Here is a 13,287-nt window from a genome sequence, read left to right as displayed (position 1 = left end):
TGCACAATAGGACTAGACCTCCTGGAATGCACTTTCTTAGAATCTAGTTGTTATTCTGAAGTAGCTCACCAGCCACATGGTGCGTGTGGAGGACAACCAAGGGCCCTGGCCAACAACCCCAGCTGAGCACCAGTAGGTGACCTTCCAGCTACCTCAGCTCCGCAGTCAAGACCATGTGAGGGAGAAGAACCACCTGATCAACCAAAACAAAACGAAAAAACATGGGAAATGATACCACTAGTAAGCCACTGAATTTTGGAGTGGTTTATAACACAGCAATAAATAACAAAAACTCAAGGCTATGAGAACACAAACAAAAGGTTTTATCTAGGCTAGAAAACCGGGAGGCCTTTCCTCAGGCATTGATGATTTACATGGCTTGGGGGGAAAAAGTAAGAATTATCTTTCCAGCGAGAGCAGTATGCACAAAGGCCTATGTTTGAAGGGAAGACAATGCATTTAAAACCAGAATGAAGGTCATTTTCTTAAGTATCTTCACCTAATTATGAAACATATAGAAAGGCAAACATATGTGTGCATGCATATTTTATTTATTTTACACAGCAATAGTATATTTAAGAAGGAGATGAAAGCCCAAAGCTAAAACTGATATGCCTATTCTTACTTATTACTCCAGACTTGCTATTATGAGCCAGCCATCTGTGACACGAACACATTGTGCTGGGACCATCTGGAATGTTCCTAATCTAATGGTTTAAACGATGGCTCACGCTCTCATTAGAAGATATTAGCACCTCAAAAAACATTTGTTGGAAATAGCAAAGGACTGATCCCTTCAGATCCGATCAACTGGCTATACTGTAAACCAATGCACAAAAGAGCAGGAAGACAGGAAACACTCATGGAGTCCTTTCTATGGATCAAGACATTTAACAGGCTCCTTGAATACATTGTCTCATTAATCCTCTCAGTAGTCTCATGAGGTAGGTGCTATTATTCCATGTTTACTTATTAAACAAAATAAGGCTTTTAAAGGTTCATTAACTTGCTCAAGATCACACAGTTCCAAAGTGGCAAAGCCAGGATTTAAACTCCAGGCCCTCTGCTTCTAAGATCTATACCTATAGTAGCTATTGTTAGTTACCTCCTCTGTACTCACTTGCCCTTTCCTTCCAGATTTTTGTTCAGGTAGCCATATCCTCTTGAGGTGTTTTCCAACACCTCCAAGCAATTCTCCAATTCTTAGTGGACATAGATAGGGTGTCCTACAAACAACTCAATAATGACAGTTTACTTGGAGATAGCCTTAGACCCCACAGCTTAAAGGCTCAGTCCCACCAGACTGCCCCTATTTTAGACGCCAATCGCAAGACTCCAATCGCAGGGGCCAGGCCACCTGTCCTGCTGACTGACCGGCTATAAATGACAGTTCCCAGAACCCTCACCACAGGTTTGATAATTTGCTAGACTGTTTCACAAAGCTCAGGGAAACACTGACTTACATTTACCTGTTTATTATAAAAGGATACTACTCAGAAACAGCCAGATGGAAGAGATGCACTCCCTGGGCACACCACCCTCCCACCACCTCCATGTGTTCACCAACCCAGAAGCTCATCAAATCTCTCGCTGTTCAAGAGTTGTTTTGTTTTTTTTTTGGGGGGGGTGTTTGTTGTTGTTGTTCAAGAGTTTGTACAGAGCTTAATCTGCAGCCCCCTATCCCTTTCCTAGAGGTTGGTAGGTGGGGCTGACCGTTCCAACCTCTAATCACTTAGTCTTTCTGGTGACCAGCCCCATCCTTAGGCTATGTAGGGACCCCACCTTAAGTCATCTCATTTGCATAAACTCCTTGTTATCAAAAAGGGGCTACTTATGAATAATATAAGACACTCCTATCACTCAGAAAATTCCAAGGGTTTTAGGAGCTCTGTGCCATGAACCAGGGACAAAGACCAAATATATTTAACACCACACCTCCTCATGAAGCCAATGAGATTCAAGAGCCTGGTCAGTTCTTTGCTCTGCAAGAAACTAATGTTATCTGATTTATGCCCCCATTTTTCTAATGAAACGGCACTAGCAATGTTCACTGATTAACTCCTAAATGATAAATCCAATAGGCATTTTCATCTTTGTAATTTCTAATCTTTCTGTTAAATGTATTGTTCAATTCTTCCTTCAAAAATTCTCTCTTATTTTGGGGTCTGTACTACCACATTTTGAGGCATAGTTTCTTAATCTGAGGTCCATGAACCACACAGATATGGACGGGGGAAACTGTATCTTTATTTTTATTAACTCTAACTGAAATTTAACATTTTCTTCAATTATGATTGTCATTAAACCGTGGTGGTCTTAGCCAGCAGTAGCGGTGGCTTTGTCACTAATAGAAATATGGACATTTTCATTACACAATGCAATTGGTACAAATATCTTGTCATATCATTTACACTCAACCCAACTGCTAAAGTATGGACACTATAAGCTTTTTGTTAGATCTTGGCATTTAATGTGCTAACAAAGAAGCACATACATTACTCTAACACAAATTTGTTTTGGGAATTTTTAATAACACTTCTAATATAATTCAATTTTTCTGTAATCACCTGTATTTTATTTTGTACCTTTAGAAATCATTCTTGTTTTTAGCCGTTCAAGATGGTAGAGTAGGTAAATACTGTGCTTACTTTCTCTCGTGACCACATCAAAATTACAACTAAATTACAAAACAACCATCATTGAGAATTGCCTGAAGTCTTGGTGAACTGAAGCTCTACAACTATGGATATAAAGAAGAAGCCACCTCAAGACTGATAGGAGGGGCAGAGATGGGAACAGGCTGGTCCCAATCCCGGGTGTGACCATTAAAAATCAGGAGGGATATCTCGGCTGTGGAGGTCCCTTCCCCGCCAGAGTACTGAGGGATCCCAGCACCACATCAAGCTCTCCAGCCCAGAGATCCAGTGCTGGGGAGAGAAGTCCCCGTAATTGCTGGTTGTGAAAACCAGTGGAGATTGTGACTGAGTGGGACAGAGGGCGGCTATATTCCAAGGTACGCCTATTGGAGGGCCCATGCATGGACCTACTCATTGACAGACTGACTCGCTCTGAGCTCCAGCAATAGGGCAGCAGCTCAGAAGGCGGAAGTGACATACTGGGAGGAACGGAGTTATCTACCTTTAGGGTGAGGGCTAGAAGGGCAGCTTTCTCCCAGGCGAAGAAGGTGGTAGAAGCCATTGCTTCTTTGTTCAGCACTCCCTTGCCCTGCATGGAGATACAGGAGGATACTATATCTGAGTCTCCATCAAACTGGCTATCACCTTTCATCTGCCAAACCCTAGTGATTCCCTGAGACCACACCCTGTCCAATTTTCCGGCACAATCAAGCTGCTTTCAGTTGCTTTTCCTTATAAACTGCCGACTTTGACTCATGCTGCAGACTTACCTAAAGTCTCTCAAAGGTTCATAAAACCCAAACAAGCAGTATCTGGATTCAGCGTGTCCCATACCTCTGGTTGAGCAGCCCTAAGCCCAGCACTAGCAGCAGCTGGCCTTGGTTCACAGCTTGACCTCTCAAGGTGTTTCCAAGCATATTGCGGGTGGTGGCCATCTGCAGATTGCTCTGTGGATCATGCCAGGTGGCCCTATAAACAAACAAAACAGATACAAACTCATACTGTGTTTCCCCGAAAAGAAGACCTAGCTGGACTATCAGCTCTAATGCGTTTTCTAGAGCAAAAATTAATATAAGACCTGGTATTGTATTAGATTATATTATATGAGACCTAGTCTTATGTTATAGTAAAACAAGACCGGGTCTTATATTAATTTTTGCTCCAAAAGACTCATTAGAGCTGACGGTCCAGCTAGGTCTTATTTTGGGGAAAACATGGTAGATATAGACAACATTTTGATGGTTTCAGATGGGAGGGGCATTGGGTGGTGGGTGAAAAAGGGGAAGGGATTAAGAAGTACAAATTGTTACAAAGTAGTCACGGAGATGTAAAGTATATCATGAGGAATCTAGTCAATAATATTGTAATAACTATGTACTCGTATGGTGTCAGATGGGTACTAGTTATCAGGATGATAGCTGGGAAGGGGTTTGGGGATAGGGTGAAAAAAGTGAAGGGATTAGGAAATACAAATTGGAAATTACAAAATAGTCAATAGGATGTAAAATAAGCATAGGGAATATAATCAATAATATGGTAATAACTATGTATAATACTGCCAAGTAGGTACCAGACTTATTAGGGGGATCACTTCTTAAATTATATAAATGTCTAACCATTATGCTATATACCTGATATAATACACAGCATAGGGAATATTGTCAATAACATTGTGATAGCATGGTACAGTGTCAGATGGTTGCTGGACTTATCATGGTGATCACTTCTTTAGGTATATAAATGTTGAATAACTATGGTGTACACCTGAAACTAATGTAATATTCTATGTTAGCTATATTTTAATAAAAATCTAAAAAAAAAAAAGTCATTCTTCTGAGAAGGCATCCATGAGCTTTACCAGACTGCTAAAGTGGTCTAATGCTAAAAGGAAAAAAAAAATGAAATAAAAGATAAAAAAGACACCTCATAATGTTTCTTGCCTAATTGTTTTTTAAATCTCTCTGATTACTGTTTATCAGTTCAGTTTTGAAGCTCATATTACAGGGCCCACAGTTTCCCCCCTCCTTTTTATTTTTTTTTTTTTAAGCTTCAAACCACATATGACGGACATTAGAGTCATTGGGTTTTACAGCAAGCGTTCACCTAAGGACTTGAAAATAAGTTTGTACCCTCTGAGTTTATGTTAAAATTCAACACCAAATGATGACATGTCGTAATGATAACAGATAAGACACTGGGAGCATCACACATGCTAGGCACTTCACAATAACCCTATGACTTTGGTTTTATTTTCCCTATTTTACAAATTAAGAAATTGAAGTGCAGATGGAATCAATGGCTTGGCTAAGCCATATAGTTGGTAATTAATGAGACAGAAGGCTTACTATCCTGCAAAATGAAGTTATAAGAGTGACCGAAAAGTCCAGATTGGATCCCAGGGCCAGAACTTCATGGTAATTTGACTGAATTTGTTAAAATATCGGAAGCTAGTGTCCATCAAGAGGGTTGGTCAGCCTTAGAACCTTGACAACAGGGAGATCTCAGACATGAGAATTGGTATTCTTTATTGAAATACTACTCAGGGGAGTTTTTCACTCATCAGAGAATTTGGTACCTGGTTAAGGCCATTGGCCTTCAGCGGCCAAACAGATACTTCATGCAGCTCAGAGTGAGACAACAGGATGTGGTCAGACGGATGAAATGAGAGTGAATGAGCTGACAGAAGGCGTTAGGAGTCCCAGATTTTCTTCCCTGGAAAGATCATCTCGAAAGTGAGATGGATGCTTCATGTTCTCTTAAAGTCATTAAGTATTTCCATACACTTTACCTTTTGTCCAGAATAAGAAAAAAGTGAGTTGCATGGATTTTTACATACTCCCGTCTCTTGGACAGTGATTTCTCATTGCAATTTGACATTCTGCTTTTAAAAATCAGATGCATAAACTACGTAGGTAAATGTGAGTCCATTCTGAAAGATGGATTCACTCTTGCTGTGAAAAGAAATCAGGTTTCTAAACCTGAGTTACTATATATACATCCTGTGCGTTCCCTTGGGGACTCAATATATCCTTTCTGCATGAACATCGAGTGTTCATCACTCCCTGTTAGAGGACAAATACATTTTTCTTAGGTGTTATATGCTGGTAACTTCTACATTTGTATATGGAAGTCAAAACTCTCATTAGACCCATATATCCAGCTTCCAGCACTGCCACTTATCTGTCATGACGTGAGAAATTATTTAATCTCTTGAAGCCTCTTTCTCTATGAGGATTTTAAATTTAAAAATAACTGTATCAGAACTGTTGCGATGATTGGATGATTTGGGGTATCTGTTACACATTTTTAGTTGTATTAAATTTCCAGGGAATTTTAACAATAATCGTCAGAGACTCAATAGACAAATAGGTAGTGGAAACAAATATATAATCTGTAATAGAGGAACCAGGTAGTTGAAAAAACATTTGGCCCCAACAACAATACCTGTGTGATGGTATTTCTGTCTCTAGCTCAGACCATTACCACAAGCTCCAGACCCAAATATCCAACTGCCCATTTGACATCTCTACTTGGATGTCTATTGGCATCTCAATTCAACATGTCAAAAACAGAATCTTTCGTTATCTCCCCTGTCCCACACACCTGCTCTTCTCCTGGCTCAGTGAATTACATTACATTGTTCAGTAGGCAAAATAGCTAGGAATCTGCTTGACTGTTCTCCTTCCCAGTCCTTCCATACACACTACACCAGAAAGCTGGACCTGGCTAGGCCCTGGAATCTGCAGTGGTGCATGTACCCAGCCGGAAGCCAGAAGGGAGTGACATGGTTAAGCTCCTCAGAGAGTCAGGGTGGGCACATACTCTCCCTCTTGTCTCACAAAAATCCCCTGCCTTCTGGAAGTTCACTTCTCAACACTACACCAGCAGAGCAGAAGACAGAAAAGAGTCTAGGGACCCCGATCTGCCTAGACACCCTCCTGGGTGATTTGGGGTGACCAACTTGAAGTAGCTCCTCATTCTCTGGTTTCCACAGGCTGGGTTACATGTTTCCTCCTAACCCACACACTCTGTTCTGCTCTAGGCCATTGCCCTCTGGCCTCAGGGCCAGCTCTCCTACACATCCCCTTCTCATAATTTCCGGCCCTCTACTGGTTTCCAAACTTTCAGGAACCTCTCCTAGGAGGTCAAAAAGAAAGCTCTCTCTGTGCTTCAGTATTTGTGATGTGCAAGGGAGTCCAAAGGGCAGGGATCAGAGCAAGGCCCCTCTTCTCTGAGTCCAAGACAGGCACTGAGCCTGCTTATTACTTATTTTCAAAATGTATTTCTCCTGTGTAATGAACTACTGCTTTTGGTGTGTTCTGTAAAGTCTTTTGTTACAATTTAGTTCTCTATGACAGGATAATTTTTATTAATTTATCATTCATCTTTATTGATTTTACTGCATATTCTGTTAATTTTTCATGAACTCTTTGTTTTTAATAAATTAGAATCTCTAGGTTTTTCATAAATAAATAAATAATTTTAATAGAAACATTGCAGTTACAGTGGTATATTAGAGCTGTGCCAACTCTTTGAATAAATTTTCACCTTATTTATGTTGAATTCTTCTTCTAAGTCTTTGAAGATACCTATTGTGAGTTGAAAAGCTTTATAATAGGTACACCTTCTACTAACCTACCTATGTCCAGTGCTGGTAGTCAGCAATCGAAGATATCCCCCAAGATCTCCACTCCCTGGTGCACGTATACCTTCTCCCAGTTGTTCAATCAAATACTAATTTCGATGCTCATGGAAGGTATTTTGCAGATGCAATTAATGTTCCAAATCAACTGACTTCCAGATTGGGAGATTGTCCTGGGCAGGCCAGAGCTAATCAGTTGATGCTTTAAACGGGATGGGGCCCTTCGTGACAGAGAGATTCAAAGCACAAGGGATGAAAAATGAGAGAGATTCTCTACTGCCGGCGTTGACGATGGAGTCAGCCAAGTGGCAAAGAAAGCAGGCAGCCTCTAGTTACTGCGAGCCACGCCTGGCTAATAGCCAGCCAGGAACCAGGGACGTCAGTCCTTCAAGTGCAAGAAGCTGAATCCTGCTACACCTCATGAACTTGGAAAAGAACCCCAAGCTCCAGATGAGAACACAGCTAAGCTGACATCCTGATTTTAGCCTTGTGAGACCCTGAGTAGAAAATCCATCCACACCTTACCCAGACTTCTGCCCCACAGAATGTGAGATAATAAAGGGGTGTTGTTTTTTGCCACTAAGTCTGTGGTATTTTGTTACTCAGCAATAGAAAAATAAATCCAGTAGGATATGCTTACACTGAGATATGACCTCTGCACCATATGATGTGGTGTGAGTCAGCACAGCAGAGTTTTGCAGTATTCCTGGAAGCCTTTTCTACACTGAACAACTAGCAATAATTCAACTACACACGAGTGACTGAATAAATATTTCTTATGAAGATAAATGTGTCCCCAACTCAACTCTTCGTTAACCAACGTATATGCATATATATATATATATATATCTGTGGACACTCTAGCACCTCCCAACACAAGGGGCACAAGGGGAAGTGTGACCCATAGGAAGTCTGAGTGGAGAGAAAGAACAGAATTTAACGATTAAGGTTAAAAATGTTTTACTTTTGCAAATTTTATCCAAAGAATAAAAAGAAAGAAAAATGCCACATGAACACATTTGCCTTGGAAGTCAGGGATCCTGAGCTCAAGCCTCATTAGCTTCATGCTAAATCTACACGTCTATCCTTTGCACCTGGCAGAGTACCTGCCATATGAGTGGCAGGTCAAAAATAATTCTTTCTTAGAAAGCTACATTAAATTAATCACTGAATAGTCGTTCACTTTAGTGACTTCAAAAATTTCATAAGTGAATTACTGTTAATTGAGGAATGCCTGTATCCTGAGTCCGCTTTCAATTTCCTATAGCCTGTATCACATAATAAAACATATTATATATTTACTTCCTCATCTCTGCTTATTTCCAAGAAAGAAAAGGTAAATAATTCAGTTTTTGTGTTTTAATTAGTAATTTAAGAACCTCAGTCTGTTCTTTTATAAATAAACAAAATAGCTTATCTCAGGGTTCAGATGAGACAATCTCACATTTGGTGTTTGGATTTAGTGGCTTTTGGGGTAAAGTGAAAGGAGAACCACCCAGAAATGCATTCAGTCAATTCAAAGAGAGCTAGTTCTAAAGATCTGTAATTGATTTTTCTAAAGGAGAAATTAAGAAAAAGTATAATATGTCAATGTTAAATAATCTACTCTTTCTAATAGAGGTTTTGTATTATAATTTCTATCAAATGCAGTATCAAGAAAATTAAAAAATAGGGCCAGCTGGTTAGCTCAGTTGGTTAGAGTGTGGTGCTCTTAATAACAAGATTGCCGGTTGGATCCACAGTGGCATGCGCCACTGTGAGCTGCGCCCTCTACAACTAGAGTGAAACAATTACTTGACTTGGTCCTGGCAAAACACATGTAAAAAAAAAAAAAAAACAAGAAAGAAGAAAGAAAGGGAGAGAGAGAAAGAGAGAGAGGGGGGAGGGAGGGAGGGAGGGAGGGAGGGAGGGAGGGAGGGAGGGAGGAAGGAAGGAAGGAAGGAAGGAAGAAAGAAAGAAAGAAAGAAAGAAAGAAAGAAAGAAAGAAAGAAAGAAAGAAAGAAAGAAAGAGAAAAGAAAAAGGGAGAGAAAGAAAATTAAAACATCCTTTTACTAAGAGTAAAAAATATTCTTCATTGGGTCTAGTAATGAAAACTTCAAGGTAAGATTCCAGGGCAGCTGGATGGCTCAGTTGGTTAGAGCGTGAGCTCTCAACAACAAGGTTGCCGGTTCAATTCCTGCATGGGATGGTGGGCTGCACCCCCTGCAACTAAAGATTGAAAAAGGCGACTGGACTTGGAGCTGAGCTGCGTCCTCCACAACTAGATTGAAGGACAACGACTTGGAACTGATGCGCCCTGGAGAAAAACACTGTTCCCCAATATTCCCCAATAAAAAATTTAAAGAAAATTAAAAAATAATAATGAGATTCCAAAATGACATAAGCCTTCAGTTCTTTTAATAAAGATTACTAAACTATAGTACCAGAAAAGACTACTTTTAGGGAATAAGATGATAGCCAAACTTCTATTTGTGCCTTAAACTTGCTTAACTAAAGGCTGTGCTTCCCCTAATTGAATTTAATGTAGTTTTTTAACCTAAAACTTAAAATGCATAATCAACTGTTACAATATTTTGATGAGTTTCACAGGTAGGAAAATATTGAGTTCCCATAAAAGTATTCAAAGAAGTTAATGAGAAAATAGAAATAAATTGTTTACTCTGTTGAACTACATGAATCCTTAAGGACTTGGGATGGAAACAAACAACCCTTTTTTAAAAGACTTTTTAGGAGCTGCATTGTCATTGTATTCTATTCTCAAAACAACGGCTTTGAAATATAATTTTTAAAAACTGAAAAATGTTTTTTTCTCCCTTTTCCAACTGTAAAGTAATTATTTTTCAGGTCCTTTTATCGAAAATACCTTCAGAAGTACACAAAACCACCATAAACTTCTTTATACACTAATCTATTTATAGTAAAATTTTATTGTAGATAGACAGGTTAAATAAACCTGATATGATCCAAAATGTATCTGATTTCAGATGGTTAGACATTTATTAGATCCCTGTTTATACTTCGCGATCTCTTTAGGTTTTAGTAGCCAGCTTCTAAGATGACTCCCAGTGACCCTCGCCTCTGGTATTAATACCTTCGTGCAGTCTCTTCCTACATTTTATCATAGTGGATCCACGGGACCAAAAGAAGAGACCAGGAGTGATTTCTGAGGCTAGGTCTTAAAAGACATTGAGGTTTTGGCTCTCTCTCTCTCTCTCTCTCTCTCTGTCTCTCTCTGTCTCTCTCTGTCTCTCTCTCCCCACTCACTCTGGGAGAAATCAGCTTCCATGTCATGAGGACACTCGAGCAGTCCTACGGAAGATCCATCTGGCAAGAACTAAGGCGCCTGGCCAAAAGCCATGTGAATGAGCTATCTTGGAAGTAAATCCTCCAGCACCAATCAAACCTTCAGATAACTGCAGATTAACTGAAACCCAATGAGAGACCCCAAGCCAGAACCACCCAGCTAAGCTGCTCCTAGGTTTCTGATGCACAAAACTTGTATAAGAATAAATGTTGATTGCTGTTTTAAGGTTGTAGTGTACTTTCTCATGATCTGTTTATTTGAAGAAATTCTTGAGAATTGATCCCCAAGTGCCTTAAATTGAAATTTTTAAAAGATCAGTACTGGGAGAAGTGCAGATATAATTCTTGGCACAAATCTAAATTAGCCTTGCAGATTTTTAAATGTGAGCCTTTAGATATATCAATTTTTGAAGTAAAGATTTATTCTTTTAATAACTTTTATTTTTTTTAAATAAGGAAGTTTTGAAAAAGACTCCTATTTCTCCAGATTAGAAGCGAAATGTGATCCTGTGCTGGTCATTTTCTTCTGTCTCACTCCACATGTCAAAAATTCTGACAATGAGATTGTTAAAAGCAGAGATAAAGATTAGATAGGAGGGAAGGGAGACACAAAAAGGTTGAAGTGTGAGCTCACAATTCCCTGCACCACTTATTTTCTAAGATCCCATCTTACACAAAGGACATCAGTGACATGTTTTCTCTGACCACACCTCCCAGTGGGACAGAGCTAGTTCATCATTTCCTCAAAAATGGAGAGAAAATTGATTTCTCTTTATCAAAATTTAAAGACCTTTAGGGGTAAAGATGAAAATAACTTGAAGCACTTACGGGAGTCATACGTGGCTCTCTCTTCAGCACAATGTGAAGTATACTCCTCCTGCATCCACATTCTTATTCCCATCCCAACTTTTCCAAAACAAGGAACACCTACCAATTAACACAAGACATAGAACACATTAAAGATAAATAAAGAGTAGGGTTTGGGGTAATTGCATGGTCTAGTCTCTACTGACAAAAAAAAAAAAAAAACACAAAAAAACAGCAATGCTGATAAGGAAATATTACTGATGTTATATAGTTGGTCTTTTAATATACTTAGATATGTACAGAAAATTATTCATTCACAATTTGGTATATATACTCTCTCCGAGTAATAATGTTCTTTTCAGAGTCTCTCACATCTACCTCCCAGCAATTCAGTTATGTAAGCCACTGAAATTATTATTTTTATTGAACATATGACAAAGAGCTTGAAGATAATTTTCTCAAGGTCAGCTAGGTAGTGGCAGGGAAGAGACTATAATTCAGGCCTCCTGGAATCCAATATTAGGTCTTTCTCCAGAACACTTTCTCTGCTGAAAGCACTAAGCAAATGTTAAGCACTTAGAAAAGTAGTTACTTTAAGAACACTCTTCTGGTTTTTAACTAACTTTTGAGGTTTTCTTAATTATTAATTCAAAATATTTTGTGTAGCTATATTTTTAATCCACTATTTTATCAAATAAGCTTATTATTATTCCAATATTCAGTTTCTCTGTTCCACGCACTTATGTAGGTCCCTTGTATTACTAATGATCGGTCCATTGGTAAAAAGAATAGTTTACATGTAAAAGAAAGTTTCTTCATCCACTTCCACTCACATTGAGTAAGGATGTGACTATGCAATCATTTTGACTCTTTAGGAAAGTTTTTGAAGGATAAGCAGAATGAAATGGAAGAGAGAAAACAGTCATTCCTGGCTTTGACAAGTGGTCAAAAATAAGTCATGAATGATAAAGTAAAATAGGATATTAAGTGGGTTGACCAACTAGAATATAAATGGCAGAGCAGGTGGATAAGGTGAATAAAGTACAATGAAGAGGGCTGTTGAAGCATCTAGAATGACTAGGTTAAAGCAATAACTATGAAAGATAATAATGTCCTTTAAGGCTCAGCTTAAATGGGTCTCCACCCATAAAATCTACCCTCATTTCTCAGAACAAAATTCTGTCCTCTAAAATAACACAGTACCTCTCTCCTGTAGCCTTCATCAGGCCAAAGCCACTCATGACTCAGCACAAGGAGACACTAATCTCCTTTAAGTCAGAAGGTCTTTTGGCCTCATTTAACTCCTACAGTTATTAGTGACAGGTTGGAGGTGGAGGACAAAGGAGAGGATGAAAGGAAGGGGGAAATGATTTCAACGTTTATTTAATGTCTACTGTGAACTTGACATTGTGCTACTTTGTTTATGTCATCTCATGAGAAAACTGAGGCTGAGAGTTTAGGAATTTATCCAAAATCACTCAATTGATAGATGGGAAATTCGGGATTTGAAACTAGTTCTTTCTTTCTGCAAAACTGGTACTGAGTTTATTAGTATTTGCTTGAAAATTAGTTCTGTTGTGGTATTTAGAAATGGCTGAAAGAGGGCATTTCACAGTGGTTCTTAACTATTTCTAGGGCATGGAGTCATGTAAGAATCTCTCCCATAAAATTATATGCGAATACATACAACATTTTGCATACCATTTCGGGAGGATCAGAGCCCCTGGAGTTCATTCAAGAACTGGCTAGAGAAACCATGAAAACCAAAGTAAGAAACTACGGATTACAGTATTCCAAGCCACCTTTCTCCCATGCCAACCCACTCTACCTCTCTTCCCACAGGCTCAGAGGAATCAAAACCAGAGAAAATGTAAACTCATAAAAAGTTGGCTGGGAGC

The 13,287-nt window shown here is 39.1% G+C and overlaps 1 long non-coding RNA gene across 9 annotated transcripts in view; it reads right to left on the bottom strand.

The window, feature by feature from the left end:
- The window catches only part of LOC141568681 (uncharacterized), a 49,184-nt gene that overhangs the window by 33,297 nt on the left and 2,600 nt on the right, over positions 1-13,287 (bottom strand). For 4 of the 9 annotated variants that reach the window (XR_012491887.2, XR_016021718.1, XR_012491885.2 and 1 more), the window contains exons 2-4: positions 11,411-11,509; positions 3,471-3,605; positions 3,139-3,225 (exon numbers count right to left, since the gene is read on the bottom strand). This is a non-coding gene — a long non-coding RNA (uncharacterized LOC141568681). Of the gene's footprint in view, positions 1-69; positions 194-3,138; positions 3,226-3,406; positions 3,606-11,410; positions 11,510-13,287 lie in introns of all 9 variants that reach the window. The other 5 variants (XR_012491883.2, XR_016021719.1, XR_012491888.2 and 2 more) reach the window with 4 other exon arrangements.

Source organism: Rhinolophus sinicus, chromosome 7, assembly GCF_057876585.1.
Source record: "Rhinolophus sinicus isolate RSI-liver-muscle chromosome 7, RSI-T2T, whole genome shotgun sequence".
Lineage (NCBI taxonomy): Eukaryota > Metazoa > Chordata > Mammalia > Chiroptera > Rhinolophidae > Rhinolophus > Rhinolophus sinicus.
The sequence above is the reverse complement of the archived record's forward strand: the minus strand, read 5'-3'. Positions and strand labels throughout refer to the sequence as shown.